Source organism: Telopea speciosissima, chromosome 2 (genome assembly GCF_018873765.1).
Source record: "Telopea speciosissima isolate NSW1024214 ecotype Mountain lineage chromosome 2, Tspe_v1, whole genome shotgun sequence".
Taxonomy (NCBI): Eukaryota; Viridiplantae; Streptophyta; class Magnoliopsida; order Proteales; family Proteaceae; genus Telopea; species Telopea speciosissima.
The window spans coordinates 73,159,360-73,169,942 of record NC_057917.1 but is presented as its reverse complement, the minus strand read 5'-3'; the positions used below and the strand labels follow the sequence as shown (position 1 = coordinate 73,169,942).

At 37.4% G+C, this 10,583-nt stretch overlaps 1 pseudogene; it reads right to left on the bottom strand.

Moving 5' to 3' along the window:
* Window positions 1-1,794: 1,794 nt before the first annotated feature.
* Window positions 1,795-9,983, bottom strand: LOC122651089 (annotated as a pseudogene).
* Window positions 9,984-10,583: the final 600 nt, after the last annotated feature.

Here is a 10,583-nt window from a genome sequence, read left to right as displayed (position 1 = left end):
AGTTTTGTGGAAGTGGACTTGCGAGTTCCATGCATGAAGATAGATGCATCTCATCTGTCACATGCCACGTTAGCAAGTGAAACTTAAGCTGTGTTTGGTATGTATTCCAGGTCAATCTCGCATTCTTGGGTGATAAAAATAATTGATTTTATCATCTGAGAATGAGAAATTGACCTAAAATGCATTCCAATAATGCATATAAAATATAAAATAATCAGATAGTTTCACAATAGGTCTTCCTCTCCATATCACATGTTAGTTTCACAATAGTCTTTCGATTGCAAAATATAAAATACCAAAAAGTAATAGTTTTTTTTTTTTTTTTAATCCACAACATCGAGAATATCATAAAAAAGAGAGCCCACATCACCAGTCCATCAACAAAGAAAGAAAAACATAAAACCAAACTCAATTTGTATTTAGCAAAATAAAAGCCTCAACAGTCTTGTAAAAAAATCATATTATAATCAGATAGAAAGGAGGAAAAAAAAAAAATTATGTCCAAAATGAAGTTTCTTATACTCTAGATCAATGTACAACGTTTGATTAATCTTCTCCAACACAACCAAAAGTAGAGCTATCAATGGGCTAGATTCAGCTTTTATCGAGATGGATCAGACTTTAGTTAGACCACCCTGATCCATTTCAACCCAATAATCTAATAGATCACTCACCTTGTAATCTGAATTTGAGTATCCAATCCAAATAAAGATAACTTCAACAAGGGAACACCATATCCTAATAAAGATAACTGCTTTATTGATATGAAATGCACCAAATGTACACACCCCTCATTCACATGCTCGTTTATTTCTCATTACATATAGTCTTATCCTTATTTATCTATATATATAGCTAATATAGATTTAGGAGAAAACTAGGAGCCCTATCGGGTTATGAGGGCAACAAATTTGGTGAGCTTGGATTGAGCTTATCGACTTCTTCCTTAGGGTAGATGAACATTTTGAGCACCATCGAACAAAATTCCCTGCATTTACCAAAAATAGAATTAAAAAAATTCTAAGCAAGGAATGAACAACTAACATTTTTACACTAAAGCATACCAAGACTAGAATAGTTTATTGAGTTTCTGATACTTAACCCCAAGAATAGTCACCCATCATCATCACATCTCCTTCATTGTCTGTATATATCACACGCCAACCATTGCTTGGGTCCATCAGTTTCCCTCCAAATCCAAGCTCATGAATAAGCCTATCATACCCTTCAAATCCTGTGAGATACACTGATCTTCCAAGAGAAGTTTCATATTTGTGGGCCTAAAAAAGGGAAAAGATTACACAGTAATCACTTGGAAAAAGTATTGTGTCATCTTTTCCCTTTTACAAATCCACAAATATGGAACTGCTCTTGGAAGGTCAGTGGACCTCACAAGATTTGAAGAGTATGATAAACTTATTCATGAGGTTGAATTTGGAGGGAAACTGATGGACCCAAGCAATGGTTGGCGTGTGATATATACCGACAATGAAGGGGATGTGATGCTGATGGGTGACTATTCTTGGAGGTTAGGTATCAAAAACTCAATAAACTATTCCAGTCCAAATAGGCTTTAGTGCAAAAAAAATGGTTGTTCATTCCTTGCTGAAAATTTTTCTAATTCTATTTTTGATAAATGCAGGGAAGTTTATTCGATGGTGCGTAAAATGTTCATCTACCCTAAGGAAGAAATCGATAAGCTCAATCCAGACTCACCAAATCCGTTGCCCTCGTAAACGTTCTCCCCGATAGCCCGATAGGGCTCCTAGTGTTCTCCTGAATCATAGTTGTGGGAACTAGGAGGAACTAGGAAATGGCCTAGAGGGTGAAGAAAATATTGAAAATATTAGCCAGTTATATAGATAGATAAGGATAAGACTATATGTAAAGAAAAATAAAAGAGTATGTGAATGAGGGGGGTATACATCTGGTGCATTTCATAGCAATAAAGCAGTTATCTTTATTAGGATATGGTGTTCCCTTGTTGTTGTGGATTTGTGACACAAGCAATCCATACAAGGTCCAAGTTACTGGCAAATCCAGTAGTACCATCTCCACCACACAGGAATCCTCTGGAATGGACCTAAATGTTAGAAAACAAATTAGTCCATAACTAACACTGTCAAGAATGTATGAAGATCTTAGGAACTTACCGTTGGTGGAACTTTATATCCAGAGAAGAGGTTCCATATTGAATAGAATGCTGTGGAAATTATGGCAGCAATGTTTTGATTGGGTGTCATAGGCTCATAGCCACTGTCATCATCATATCATAAAAGGTAAGTATAAGAACTTCACAACCGTCCATTGAGCTCCGATCATAGCATAATACTATAACCCCATATATTAAAGCCTGTATGAGGACATATGAAAGCTCAATTATAACCTGCACTGCAAGCAAAGGTTTTTGGTGAGTAACATATAGACAACTAAATCAGTAATTTCATTAGCAAAGTGCATCTTAACAATCTTACTGAAACAAAGTAATTACTTGTCCAAAAGCATAAGCAAAGCCGAATACATTCCAGCAGCACTCTCTCTAAAAAGACTGTCCTTCCAATAACCACTACTGGCTGGCTGCATGGCAGAGGCATTTTGTACCCCCAAGGAAGAGAACAGCAGCATACATAGGACCCACTGCATTAAAGAGATTCTGTTGCTTTGTACTGCAGTTTCAACATTCAAATCAAATTAGTAAGGGACATTAAGAAGAGAAAAGCGTAAATGTAATTTATTTGTTCTATTCAATATCCCAAAATATTGTTCCGGACATAAGAGCTATTATAGTTGTGAAGAAGAAGCCTTGCAACTGTGTAAGCCGGGTTTCACCAATATGACCAATGCAGTTTCCGAAAGTAAGCCAGGCACTAAGTCAAGAGAAACTGGGAATATTTTTGTAGGGAAATAGATATCTTTTGCGATTCACTAGGGGGTGAGATATCCTTGGAGTGCAGTGTGATTCTGTACCTTGTTGGTGGGAAACTATAGCTATCCTTCTTTTCCTGTGATTAAGTCACTGTTTTATTCTCTCAATCAACTGCTATTGCTGACATATGTTTGATTCCCTGATTTGAGTTAATTAAACCTTCATTAGTCTACTGTTATTCCTAATATTCTGCTCCTACAGATTCATCTTTATTCGGGAATATATTTCTTCTGTAACTATGGCGGTGAAGAGAGTTTAATGCAAAACTAGCGGAGGCTCTGTTTCTGGGCTATTTTCAATAACCTGCAACCAGCAATTAAAAAATCTTAATCAAGCGGGTGGGACTTGGTTGATATTTTGGGATATTAAAGGCCTTGTCTAAATAGGCCTTCAACCAGGATTTTGTGAAGATCAGAGCTTCTGATCTGGTTTAATTAGAAATCTCTTAATTCTATCTTGTTTTAATTCAGACCTGAATATCCTTAATTACTTTAAATCTCAGCATTAAATTTGATTCAGCTTTTGGAAATTGACTTAGCCAACCAAGAGAGACACTCGACCAGAGTTCTAGGTTGATTTGATTTCCTAATTTTGAGTAATTTAATTTCTCCTATTTCCTGAATTTCTGTTGACTTTCATCTGAAAAGGTTGACATTTGTTGACTTCTCTGATTTGGGTGACTTGGGATCTCCTGTAAGAGGGGTGTTTAGCCTGAACCTAGGGTTTATCCTACCTAAACCCTACATAAGAATGATTCACCACAGGCGATGAGAACAAGAACCACAAAATTGAGTGTTAACAAAGGCACATCAGATGAAAAATTTACTGTTGAATCTCACCCATGTAGTTGTGAATTTTTGTATATGTTGGTGAAGTTGACCCCCAAAGCTGCTTCCTGGCTAGATGATGTCACCTCCAATATCCAAGTTGCTGGATTATGACCATCTTTTATTTTACTGATCCCTTCAATTGCCTTGAAACAAAAGTATATATAAAAAATTACGCAAAGATAGGAAGGTTAAAGTATAATTAGTTATTTTTAGTTTCTGTCTTATGACTCACCTCGAAGTACTTGATCACCTCACAATAGTGTCACCCTAATGAACCCACATATATTGATTCCCCTCCTTGCTTCATTAGGAATAGCTGTTGTCCAAAAGTGAAGGTTTAACTGTCCAGTGAATATTAAGAAAACAGACATATATCTTTAATCTCAAACATTTCTCACCTCATCAAAAGCCTCGAATATGTCGATGTTTGGCTGGTGCATAGTGCGCATGACAGTTTGTCCAGTATCCACCTCATAACTATAGCTGCTGCCATTGTATCAAGCCCAGAGGTCGGCTCGTCCATGAATATTATCAAAGGATTTGCAACAAGCTCAACTGCAATGGTTAGCCTCTTCCGCTGCTCTGTTGAGATACCATCCACCCCCGGTAACCCAACTAGTGCTTCCGCCAATGTGGTCAACTCCACAAGTTCCATGACCTCCTCAATGAACATCTGCAATCACCAGTTAGTTTTACCAACAAGGAAACATCTAATCATAGTTTTCAAAACCAAACCTGAGAGCGAACCAAAAAGCTGCCCGGTTGAGGTTCAGACAGGTTTTAACTGAAAGAACTGCAGTCTTGACTAAAGGAGGAAAATAATAAATAAATACTAAAATAGTAAAATCCACAAAATTAAAAAAGGAAAAAAAGAAAACTGCTGAATCGTACCAGATAGTTCCTGAAAAAACTTGACTGTTTTAAAAAAACCGCTTGGTCTTTTTTGTCCGTTTTGGCAGTCCTTAATGGAACCTGACCAAAAAAGAGGGGAGTACTGGTTTTTCTGGTTCAACCACTGGTTGGATCTAGTTTTTAAAACTATGCACACAACCAGTCCAAAGCATAACAAGTGGATTAAGAATCGAACTCATCAATCTTTCCTGTGGCAGAATTGACGTCAGGGGATAACCGAAGCCAAGCAGAATATAGTAGGGATTCATAGACCGTAACATAAGGAGCGTGGATGTCATTCTGCTCACAATATCCTGATATACGAGCAAATGTTTTCTGCTTCTTTGGGTACCCAGAAATAGTTATGCTTCCCTCAATGTATCCACCAGTTTTCCTTCCAGACAACACATCCATCAAAGTGGTCTTACCGGCATGACTAACGCCCATTAGAGCTGTAAGGACTCCCGGCCTACAAGCTCCACTCCCACGCTTTAGAAGTTCCAATCAGTCTTCTTGAACACCTTCTTCTTTCATTTCCTACAAATTTAGTTTTGCAAGAAATTATCGTCACAGTAGATAAGACTATGAAGAAAAAAATTGCCTTGCCTGATAGATATAATTCCCAATTATTTAAGACTAGAGGCTACCTGTGCCATGTCTATAGAGTATTTGACTTCATTAAATAAAAGTGATGGAAAGAGGTTGAAATGGAAGAGCCATTCCATATTTCCCGTTTTGCTTGGCACTGAGGAGCATCATCCATTCAGATGATGACTTGGATGTTGTTCTCTTAATTTTCTCACTTCTTTCTTCTGCATTCAAGTCAATAGACTTAAGTCAAACCAGCAAGATTGAAGTAGAAACTGAATAAAGGAAATCCATTAAGCTTAATCACCTTTGGATGATTTCTGAACCATGGATATCTTTCCCCTGGATGATAGCTCAATAAATTTGCCAGTTTTCTCGGCATGTTTGGGCATCAAGCTCTCCCTAGATATTACTGCCTGAGGTTTCCCAAATGCTGCAGTGAGCTTATTCAATTAGTGGAACACAATGACTTACAGTTGAATGTTTAAAAATTCAGCTAAAGTATACTTATGATTAAGATTAGAGAGAGACAAAGTGAAAAGAGTATTGAATAGAAATATATAACCAATCAATGCTCCAGCCCCAAGCCAATACCAGTATGCGTCAGGGAGGAACTCACGACACTTCAAAACCACCACACCTAGGGGCTCAGGAGAATTTGGTTGAAGCTAAAGTAAAGAAATATAATTGAAACATTATTTGACCTTAGCCACAGCCTTGTTTTTCCATTTGAAGTCCCAATCCAAATAAAGAAAAAGAAAAGATAACTTTCACATCTGAGAAAAAAATTCTTACATGTCTCCAACTTTTCCCAAGGAATTCATTCACTACTCATGCATTTTGCCCATACATCAGAGAAGATATCCAGAAACCCCATATCCACCATTTCTTTACAAATCTACGGCAAAGAAGGTAGGCTCCTAGCTGCCCGTGAAGTTAAAACTGAAAACAGAAATTGACATAGAGTAAAATGAAATCTCTGTATTTAAGTTCAAAGGATACCCCTTGAAAAGATAAATCCACCCAAAACCATGAATGCAAGTAATACAAAGGATCCAACTGTGTGGGCAACAACGGCATTACTCCCCACTGCTGCAATGACTCGGAACAATACAGATGCCATCTGGCTAACACATGAGTAAAAGGTATGTTTTGAAAAGCCTGCATTAAGAAAAGCTCTTTTGTTACTGCCTTGAACTGCAAATTGACAATGAAGTCAAACAAGACTGCCATCAGGGACACTAGTCTTCCAGATGGTATATACCTTCCAATGTTTGTGGTCATAACCTATGACATAGTAGGTCATGAACACCCAAATGGAAACTTCACAAAATGTGATTGGGATCTTTAGCATCCATGTTGGCCTGTGAAGGATAGAAAATGATGTCTCTTTGCTTATAAAATCAGGAAGCTTCATGATGGTTATGCGATCTTGGAGAATCCATTGATAATCACAATAGGAGCAAAGAACAGAGAACCCAAAGAAATCCCACCATCTGTTAATGAATCTCGGTGCATCTCAGTATGTAGGAATAGTGTCATTGTTATGCATGCCGTAAGAGTTAGCTGAAAACAGAGAGAGAACATTCAAATTATTGATATGGGTAGAATATTTGGAAGCAACATTTATTGAAATCTGTTACCCACTTGTATCATCTTGAAAATGTAGACAATCAGCAAGAGTTCTCTTGAGATGCAAGCTTTCAGCAGCTCCTTCTTGCTGACACCATACTTCTTAGTAGTTAAAGCGGCAGGATGGCTTTTGATCTTGCCAAATGCTGTGGCCAGTTCATCTCCCAACTTCTGACCAATATGGAATGAGTGGAATGCCTCTGTGAATTCCTTGGCAGGGATGAATCTGTAGGGTTCATTTTTATGTGCCCAGTACTGTTTCTGATCTTTCCTTGGATGTCACCTATCAAATCCATGAAATTATCAGTGTCAGTGTTCCTAAAAGATGGGAGTAAGATTGAGATCCATTAAATTATTTTTTAAGGAAAAAAGGGATAAGGATAAGGGTTTAAAAGCTAGTCTAACTTCTTGCAAGAAGTAGGCAACGCCCTTCCTCTCAGGACATTTGGAGCCCATGGACTCAAAGAACTCAACATTAGGAGAATTAGGTCGTCAAAAAGCTCATAAGTCTCTAGCGCTGGCTGGAGGAGAGAAATAAGGGTGGTTCCTCTTAGAATGTGGATGAACTGCCTCACTGAATTCACAATCTGGAAGGTCGTTGAAGTGTCCAAACCAGTTGATATTTCATCCATGAAAAGTGCCCTCACAGGTCCAACCAGCATCTCACCTGCATCATGTATTCATTCTTTTAAAAGAATTAATTCTCTTTTACGGGGTGAAAAGATCCAAGTGGGTACCAGAGACACAGTGACTCAGTGAATTATGCTACCTGTTGTAAGACGTTTTCTTTGGCTGGTAGAGATATCTTGCAGCATTTCATCTCCAACCAAGGTATCAGCACAAATATCAAGTCCCAAGATCTAGAAATTTGAAGTGAAGCAGAACGGAAAATGTTTAGGGTCTATTAGGCTATTTTTCAAAATCTCCTCCTTACCCATGGAAAGGTTTATAATGGTGATACCTTAATAATGTATTCTGTAACTACACTGGCCTCCTGCCTTTCTAATGCCGCTGCCTGCAAATTTGGGAACCAAAAATCTAAAGTAGTGGGTTGAATAGTTATATAAATTAAGATTCTATTCCCAAAACACTAGGAGAAATAGCAAGCACGTGTTTCAAACCTTCTCTTTTCTGTGTTGCCACTGAAGAATTTAAAGGAAATACCTTATGCATGGATCAGAAACCTAATTAATGAAATTATAGATCAATGAGAACCACACTTGATTCAAGAACCTGTTTTCGGAACCAAACTTGAAGAACTTGTCTTCAAGAGAAAACATCCAGCTCAACTTCGAAAATTGGATATACTTGATTGAATATTCTCTCAACAATTTCAAAGAATTTTTTTTTATACATGAATCAAAAACCTAATTAATGAATTCATGGACCAATGAGAACTGCACTTGATTTAAGAAGGCCTGGAATCATAAGAACTGGACTTGAATCAGAAACCTAATTAATGAATTAATGTACCTATGAATTCACCCATTTTTTTATTTCTCTTTTACTAAACAATTTTGGAGAGATATCATAAGACTTTATTCTCCTTCAAGAAGCCCAGGGATAGTGTCATATTGGAAGCTAGGTGGATTGGGAAATCTTTAAGGGAGATTCTATTGGTGTATTGTCAAGCTGGCATTCTGTGCTATTGTCGCTCATATTTGGAAAGAGAGAAACTCCCGTATTTCGTAACAAGATGAAGATTTTGCCTTCTATCTTTAGTGATATCCGAGTGGATGTGGAGGACAAATGTAGAGCTGATATCCCTAAGGGGATAAAATCTCCCAGGAATCTCCTCTTGGTCGAGAGATGGAGGGTGTATCCGATCTGGGTGACGAGGTGACTGGTTCCCGGTGTCTGGTTAGTTCTATTCATCCTCTTGTTTCTGTAGAGTTTCAGTTGAGTTTCTGAAATGCTCTTTTAACTTGTATTGGCTTTTGGGGCTCAGAGGAGCCTCGGGGGTCCTGTCCTTAAGCCCTAGTCAGGCTGCCTTTGAGTTTGTATTTGGTTTCTTTTTTTTTTTTTCCATCAATTTGATACTACCTATAAAAAAAAAAACATGTTTGGATTCTTGAATTGAGAAGGATAGATCCAGCTAGACTTGCAAAACCTGATATACTTGATTGAATCTACTTTTCTAAATTGCTTATTGCAAATCAATTCCTTTCTCACCTTCATGTAAATATCGATATCAGGATCTGGCATGATGTTTGCTTCCTTTTCTCTTCTTCATACCTTTGCCAAAATCTCTGCAAATTTTCATAATTTAACCTCAATGTACCTCCTTGGACTAAGTTTTCTCAATTAAAACATCATTCATCATATTTAACCTACCGTAACTACTACCAACCCCTTGACATCTAGCAGAAAAGGCCAAGGTTTCTCGAACATTTCTCCTATATGAAGATCATGTTGACCAACGTAAGCTGCTGTCCTCTGTGAGACAAACTCATCCATTCCATCACTGTTGTAAGTTACTCTCCCTGAAAACTGGAAAAAAATGGTACTCTAATCAGTGTTAGAAGATATGATGTTTTGCAAAGAACTACATATGAACAACTAGAGTCAACCAAGAAATAGCAATTACTTTTAGTTTTGCATCAAGCTTTCCTGCCAAAGCTAACAACAGTGTGGTCTTTCCAGAGCCCGGGGGCCCTAAAAGCAATGTCATTCTGCAAACTGGTCTACCAATGACTATATAGATTAGGCCTAGAGTTTTAACTAGTTGAATAAAACCAAGACCAACTAAACTTCAACTTATGGTTCAGGATTTGTCACCTGCCTGGCTTAATTATTCCACTGGTATCATGTAGGATTGGTAGTGGCTTCTTTCTACTGAGGAGAATATTAAGACAGTTCAAGAACCCCTTCAAAACAGGACGATGAATAACTTTGTAATTATAATTGTTTAAGATAAAAACAAGAATGTGAAAAATGAAACTCAAATGAAGATATATAGAAGGGTTAGCTCTAGCAAATTTAGAACGAAGTTGGGAATAGTAGACAAAGCTCTACTTCCTACATAAGCTTCTGCATCAATGGGACTGATTGGTTATGGAATTTAGTGTGTCAGCTCAGGACGATTTTGGGTTCCGATCCCAAATTAACACCTTCATCCAGGATTGTGCTTACAAAGATGATTTTAATCAAATTGATCAACTGCTCATCGTCTTCATTAATCAAGCAACCTACCTTTTTGACCAAGGCAGCAGTACAAACCATTAAAAAAAAATTCTCTACATTCAGGCCAAAGCACCTGCTTATTATAATTCAATATAAATAGAAGATAAGTTGGCATGCATAAGTTATAGGCTATACATAATTATTGAATCTTTAAATACCAAAGCATAGTTATTAAATATTTAAGGGCAAGTATTCAATATACATAATTATAAATATAAAATATTTAAATACCAAAATAATAGTAAGCAAAAACTCTCACTTCCCACAAAGCGAGAGACTTCCAATTGGATTGACTGAGGCAAGGTTACAACTTACAATATAATACAAGTAATGTCCAAAAGTTGAGGATGAGTAGGAAACTAATTCAGCAAGGTTACGTTTTAATGCAGGAGAGCTAGACTGCAAGAGATTAACACTAACACTCCTACAGAAATCAGGATTGCAGTGACTAAACACACAGTACTTATGGACAGAATATAGGTGAGTCAACAACAACAACAACAACTCAGCCTTGTTCCAACTAAATGGGGTCG